Below are 7,639 nucleotides of genomic sequence, written 5' to 3'. Positions count from 1 at the left end.
GTTGTTATCATAATAACTAAAATTAGCTCTCATTTTCATGAAGGAAATAATCCCCAAGCTTTGGCACTTTTTGTATCGGTTGTAATTGCTTTTGACACGTTTCCCATCTGATTGGAAGTGCAGGTGTGGGATGGGATCTGTGCCTTGGTTGGCTGGCTTGGGTCAGTGCCAGGAACCAGCTTTGCAAGAGAAGGGCCCAGCACTCTATTTAGTCATATAAATTGCCAATTGCTCTTAGAAACCCAGGATTGTGGCAAGGTAAAGGCTACAGAGATTAAATAGAATATATTCCGATCTTTTCATGAAAACAATAAGAAAGGTCCTCAGGTGCTGTGAAGTGTGAAAGTTGCTCAGTCGTGTCTGACTCTTTATGACCCCACGGACTATACACTCCATGGAATTCTCCAGGCCAGAATACTGGAGTGAGCGGCCTTTCCCTTCTCCAGGGGATCTTCCCAAACTAGGGATTGAACCCAGGTCTCCCACATTGCAGGAGGATTCTTTACCAGCTGAGCCACAAGGGAAGCCCAAGAAAGCTGGAGTGGGTAGCTTATCCCTTCTCCAGCAGATCTTCCCAACCCAAGAATCAAATTGGGGTCTCCTGCATTGAAGGTGGATTCTTTACCAACTGAGCTATCAGGGAAGCCCCCCTTGCATGCTGGGATCTCCCCAGAAGCACAAGGCAGAGGAGGACAGCGACAAAGCCGCACTGTGTCCTGCACGCGTCCATCCATCCAACCCCCGCATCTGAGAGTCATCTTTGACTTTCCCTTCCTTTCCTCCCCTAAATACAATCACCCACATCCTGCCATTGTGTCTTTTGTGAATTCTGTCTTGTCCAGTTCTCCAGTCCCTGTTCTCACTGCCTTTCAGACCCTCACTCACTCTCATATTTTCACTTTGAGGTATTTGTCACCTGCTCTTTGACCAGCACCTCCATCTGCTTCCACCCGCCCTGCATCCTGCCCTGCATCCAGCGTCCAGACTGGACTCCTCCACACATCCCTACACATGCTTCTTCTATAAAAGGAGGCTGTCCTGATCTAGAGGTGGATGGAGAAGAGGCAGTCAGAGCATGTGGTACAAATGCTGCAACAGCAGACCCTGTCTCACCCCTGCAGGCCCCTGTGCAGGCGGTTTTCTACCGTGAGCCTCAGCATCTTGGCCCAGGGCAGCCCTGGGTGACGAGGAGCTTCGCTCATGGGCGGGGAGGCCGGGAGCACCAGGGATCCGTGAGCCATGATGCGAGGGGATGCAGAAAGCGCCTCAGCTTCTCAGTGCTCAGAGAGGTGCTCTATGCTTCTTTCTGAGTCTCCATTGGGAACTGGCCCATCTATCCCCAGCAGTGACCTATGAGAGGACACAGCTGTCTAAAGTACAGTAAGTTCCCTACATAGGAATAAATTCTGTCCCAAGAGTGCATTCATGAGTCCAGTTTGTTCATAAGTCCAACAAAGTTAGCCTAGGTACTCAACTAACACAATTGGCTATGTACAGCTGCTTTTACGCTTGCTTCCAGACATCCTGGGCTTGAAAGAAAGATACTACTGTACTCTATACAGTGCTGTAAAGTACACAGAAGTGCAACCACTTGTAGAGGGTGCACGCATGTGACAATGTACACCAGACATGTAACCTAATTTACGTACTTGAACATATGAACACACGTTTTGATCTTGGAAAGTTCACAACTTGAAGATTCATATGTAGGGGACTTACTATATCAGAATACAGAATAATACATTTAGCAGTAGTGATTGGTTCAAAGTTATCACTGGTGCCAGACACTGGGCTGAATTTGGATGACTTAAGGATGAGGGAGAAGAGAAATCTCTGCAGAGACTGAGAATGGGGAGTCAGGGCACTGGGGGAAACCTGGGGGCAAGGACAGGGAGAGGGCCATGGGCTTGAAGGGGAGGGGGTGACCCACAGTGCCTCATGGACCCAAGGAGGCTCCTGTCTGTGGGTTTTCTGGGTGAACAAAAATGTTCATTGCCTTTCTAGCCTCTTGGCCTCCCCTTTACCATCCTCTGCTTTGCTTCCTGTTCCAGTTTGTTCCTCACATGCTGGACTTTCGACTTCTGCCCAGAAAGACCATTTACTTAGGTGACGAAGTCCGGACAGATGTCCAGGGCTCACTAGCCAGCATGTCATTGTACCTGCCATGCTCTGGCTGACTTTCTGGGTAGCAGCTCTACCCAGCCCTCGCCGTCTCACAAGCTCCCAGGGAACAATCCCCTAAATGCATGTTCTCCTCTCCTTCCTGCTTGATCTATTAAGATTAAACTCAATGGTTCATTTCCCGTAACCGTCAGCACCACTGACAATTGCTGCGGTAACTTGTTACAACGGTGACTACTATTTTAATTAAAATCACCATGGAAACAATGGGGCCCACACAGGTAATGCCAGGGTGGGGTGGGGAGGGAAGAACCAAAGTGGGATGTGTCTCGGGTTGACCAGTGTCTGGCCGTTGCTTTCCCGTTTATGAAGTCAGCCAGGACCGCTTGCCAAAACAACTCTCGTCACAGAGAACTATGAGTTAGTTGACCTTCACCCTTTTCTCCATCTCCTCCTACAGACTTCCTGGTAGGTCATGATTCCTGACATTTGCCTGACCTGGTTTGTGACTTTACAGCACACAGTTTAAACAGTTAACTTCCAAAATGGTCCTTAATTCTCTTGTCTGACTTTAGGGTGAACTCAGTGCTGGTTGGTGCAAATGTCTTTCCATTGTCTGTGCAACTGACCTCTTGTGGGCAAGAATAAAGAATAGAATGCTTGGCAGGATTTATTTATTCTAAATTACTGTTGGTTCCTGACATTGACTCCATCTAGGGTCTGTCAGGCTAGGGGATAAATATGAATACCATCCCTCTGTGTCCTCAAGGAACACATTCACTGCTTTGGAAGACAGATTTATTTAAAATTGTTTAATACAGTACAATCTGTGCTACAATAGAGTTTTGCATACACTTTTTCGAGGGAAGATACCAAAGTGTTATTCAATTATTAAGAACAAATGCCATAATTTTAAATAAGAAATCATTAGAGATTATAACAAATTTCAGTATGGAACCAGCTAACTGTTTTTGGTAACTTCTTCTAACTTCTCTATCATTATTTGTTGGTATTGTTTAGTCACTGAGTCGTGTCCAGCTCTTTGCGACCCTGTGGACTGTATGTAGCTCACCAGCCTCCTCTGTCCATGGGATTTCCCGGTCAAGAATACTGGAACCAGTTGCCATTTCCTCCTCCAGGGAATCTTCCTGACCCGGGGGTCAAAGCCACTGCATCTCCTGCATTAGCAGGTGGACTCGTTACCACTGAGGCACATTTGTGCAAAAAACAGTATGGTATTCTTTGGAATAAAATTTTCAGTGATAAATTAATCCCTAAGAAACATAAAATAAATAACAGTTCAAAATAAAAATAAACTGCATTTTAGGTTCATTCAATAATAATTGGTTTAAAAATCAAATGCATATGGAAAACATCCCAAGCTATCTGATCCTGAGATGCCACCATGCTGCAATTCATCCCCTCAAGCTCCCAGGCAAGAAATCTGAATGATGTTTTGTTTACTACAGTTGTCCCTTGGAGTCCACAGGGGACTAATTCCACAGGTACTGATCCTTTACATAAAATGGCATAGAATTGGCATATATAACCTATGTACATCCTTCCATATACTTTAAATCATCCATAAATTATTTATAACACCCAATACAATGTCATGCTACATAATTAGCTGTCAGTGTGTGGTGAATTCAAGTTTTGAATTTTGGAACTCAGGATTTTTTTTTTTTTCAAATTTTTTGATTCCCCCTTTGGTTGATTCTGCAGATGCAGAACCTGTAGAGATGGAGGGCCAACTGTAGTTTATACTCACTCCCAATTTCTGTATCAATACTGTTGGTTCTATTTCCTAAACATTGTGCCAGTCCATCTCTACTTCTCAATCACCACAGCTCTTGCCAAGGTAAATCCCTCACTGTCTTTCTTTAATATTGCTATTTTGGGTCATAACTCAAAGATCTTGAGTTTTTCCGCCAACTCGTGCTTCACTACACAGACATGGGGTGGTTCACCTAAATCCCAAGCCAATCAAGCTGCTTTGTTCTTAAAAGCATTTGGTGGCTCCCTATTGCCTATAAGAATAAGGTTAACAATGAAACCCCATGGCTAGGCCCTAAATGGCTCATGGTCCTCTTTATATACTTTCTCTTTTGCTGTTTTCTCAATACAACTTAAACTCCATCCTTACCCAGCTGTTCAACAGTCTTCTAAAACTTCCTGTCTGTATCTCCATGCCTCTGTAATCTTTGCTTTTCTGGAATCCACATCATTTAGGGAAAACCTACTACCTTCTAAGACCTTGCTACTCAAAGAGTGGTCTGCTGACCAGATGCATCACGGCCCGTGGAAGGTTGTTAGCGATACAGAGTCCTGAGCTCTCCTCCTGACCCTTGACTCAGAAGCTGCATTTTCACAGCATCGCCACAGGATCCTCAGACATGCTAAGGATGGAGACTCACTGCACTAAGCCATCTCCATCATCAGCTTCCTTGACATACCCTTCATCCTTGTCAGGGACCCAGCTCCCAGAGCTCTACCAACTTTGATGTTGCATAGAAGTCATCTGAGCCCTTGAAGGACAAAGGAATGTTACCTGTTCATCTTTATATCCTCAGAGCCAAACACTGAGCTCACTGTCTTTCATCCCACAAACAGCTACCAAGCACCTGTGAAGGGCCAGTCACAGTGCGAGGTGGTAATGATGCTAATGGTGAAGGGATGGCACAGCCCCTGTTCACAGGCGTGAGAACGATATTCATTAGAGACAAACAGAGACTTTCAATAATAGTCTTGCCAAGAGAGCTGAGCCCAAAGTGTTGGAATTTAGAGGAGCAGAGAAACATGTGCTGACCCTGGGTGTGTCCCAGGGTTCACAGGGACATGATTGTATGTATTTAAGGTCATTGTTGACACGTGTAAATACAAGAGAAAACAAAGAGGTGGAGTTGGTGATTACATTGTCCATCACAAAGCACACTGTACCTAGAAAATTTCACTCTTGGAAAGCTTAGCGTTATAGCTATCAAGCTGCTGAGCCTTTTTTCAAAACCCCTGCCCTCTGACTTTTCATTCTTTAAATATTGCTGCAGTCAGAGAACTCTCTACACCCACGAGCAATTGCTTGCATCTTCAATTAGCTGTGGCAGCCAACTTCTTCTTCGGATTGAGTTGATAAGTCTACTGACATCTACTGTTAACCTCCTGAATGATCTTGGATAAGTCATGTTCATCCTACTCACTGCTTCCCAGCTGGGATTATAAATATGAGTAGTAATGAAGGATGTTTCATCAAGAAGCTAGTGTCGAAGGTGAGTGATGTTTCATCCTGTGTGGAACCCCTGGAGGACATGCCACAGAGCTGGTCCCCCTGAGAGGCTACGAAGTTGAGGTATACACCAAAATCCATCTATTATCCTTAAAGGCTGTTTTCAGAGAGTGTGTTGATTCTTGGGTACTTCTGGCCTTTCATAAGGCAAAGTGAGCATGTGTCAGAGTCAGAACAAGTGCAGAGCAGAGTCTTTACCTACAGAGATTGAGTCCTGAGAGGGTAGGAGCAGGGCAGGAGAGATGGGAGAGGGACACTCAGGTGTGCTTGTTCAAATAAAGACCTTGGCCTCTGGAAAGCAGAAACAGAATTAAAAGGTTGATTTTATAGTATTTCTTTCAAGGAAAGATAGTAAGTACTCTATAACCTAAAAAAATTAGGGTAGAGAGTAGACTTTTTCCGCAGCCGTTGCCAACACAGCTCTAGCTTTCTCTATGGATGGTTTTTTGGAATAGCACCACTCAGCCTAGGTCACTCGAGCGGCAGAGCCAGAGAATCTGGAGGGAAGAAGCCGCTCATCTTTTCTCTTCCTCAGGGGGTGCTCCACGCCACCACCACCAGATGCCCAGCCCCTAGGTCATGCCAGGTGTCTGAAGTGAGGTTGCTCACAGAAACAGGGGCAGCTTGGAATGCCATGGAATCCATCAGTCAATGCCATAGAATGCCACTGAATCCACCTGCACCAGCTCTGGTCCCAGCACCTTGAGAGAGCTGCCTCCACCCTCCGAGCACCCCAGGTCTCCCTCAAAGTGTTGCCTTGAGGACAAATACCACATAGACACAGAGCCCAGAACTCATGAGACAAGTTCCTGTTCTTTTCCATTCAGAAATACAGAAACTCCCAGGAACGCAGAGGCCCTTATGAAGGTCGTAGCAGTGGGAGCCCTAAATCCGCAGAACAGGGAGGCCTTCTCTGTTGCCTTTAGGTATGATCTGTTAGGGGTAAGCCCACTGGTTTGCTTCCATTAGGTAGGTAGCTGGTTGGTCTCTCCAAACACTCAGGTCGGGACCTCAATTTTAGTCATGGAGGGCTAGGAGAAGTGGGGACAACAGCTGAAAAAGGCAGACATTCTGCTAATTAACTATGAGTTGGAGACAGGATGGAGTAGTGAGAAAATTAGAGGAAGTGGTGATTTTGACTGAGAAGTTACACTGAATTAAATTCAAACTTTTAATAGGGGGTAAAAAAATCTATAAATGTTGGATGACTATATAAGGAAATATTCAGTTCTGGGTTGTTTTCAGATGCATTCTTTATTCAGGACCCTGTAATAAACTTTGAAAAAAGCAGAGTGGCATGTCTTCACCGAAACCAGTAAAATCAGTCTAGCCACGATAGCATTTTCCCAGTCGGCGCAACCATGAATCACTACTTTCTCTAAGGACTTAATTAGCGTCAAGGCAAAAGCCTCTAATTTCCCCCCTATTTATCATTTGGCAACAAAACCTGTTTACTTACCACAGATGCCAAAGAATAGATTAAGCTGATAAAGAAAAGTATAAGATTAACAAGTGCAATTTACTTGTCAGATGGAGGTATTTTATCGTTTCACCGACTTGTTCTCTCTAGAGGGAAACTTGTGTGTTGATACTTTGCAACAGAGACGAAGCCAGGGCCAGTTCAGAGGTGAGTGTCAGGGAGGTGAAGACCGAGCGTCTCTGGGGACCAGGGAATGCCCTTCCCACACCCCTCCCGTCACCGGAGAAGAAAGATAAGAAAGGCTCTTTCTTACACGCTCTAAGTTAAACAAAGTTTTAAGTGTGCTAGTGTGTTTGCTTCAGCAGCACATGTACTAAAACTGGAAGCCGACAGAGATTAGCATGGCCCCTGAACAAGGATGATGTGTAAATCCATTAAACACCCATTATTAAAAAAAGAATTTTAAATATATTGCTGTAGTAAAGGGAACCACACACACACAATAAAACAATATTACAGTGGCAAAAAGGGAAAAATGGGGAGGTAGGGGTAGTTAGGGAGTCTGGGATGGACATGTGCACCCTGCTGTATTGAAAATGGAAAACCAACAAAGACCTACCGTATAGCACAGGGAACTCTGTTCAATGTTATGCGGCAGCCTGGATGGGAGAGGAGTTTGCGGGGGTGGGGGGGATGGATACATGTATGTGTATGGCTGAGTCCCTTCGCTATTCACCTGAAAACTATCACAACATTGGTAATCAGCTATACCTTAATACAAAATAAAAGTTTAAGAAATAGAAGCAAATAATTAC

At 44.9% G+C, this 7,639-nt stretch overlaps 1 non-coding gene across 1 annotated transcript; it reads left to right on the top strand.

Annotated features, from left to right (window-relative positions):
* Positions 1-7,173: 7,173 nt before the first annotated feature.
* On the top strand, positions 7,174-7,277 carry LOC147360855 (U6 spliceosomal RNA). Its single transcript, XR_015140101.1, has one exon. It is a non-coding gene; the product is annotated as a U6 spliceosomal RNA (small nuclear RNA).
* The last annotated feature ends 362 nt before the right edge of the window (positions 7,278-7,639 follow it).

Source organism: Bos grunniens, chromosome 13, assembly GCF_055505025.1.
Source record: "Bos grunniens cultivar Pamir isolate PY7600 chromosome 13, Bosgru_T2T1.0, whole genome shotgun sequence".
Classification (NCBI taxonomy): domain Eukaryota; kingdom Metazoa; phylum Chordata; class Mammalia; order Artiodactyla; family Bovidae; genus Bos; species Bos grunniens.
Note: the sequence above shows the minus strand (reverse complement) of the source record. Positions and strands in the feature narration are given on the sequence as shown.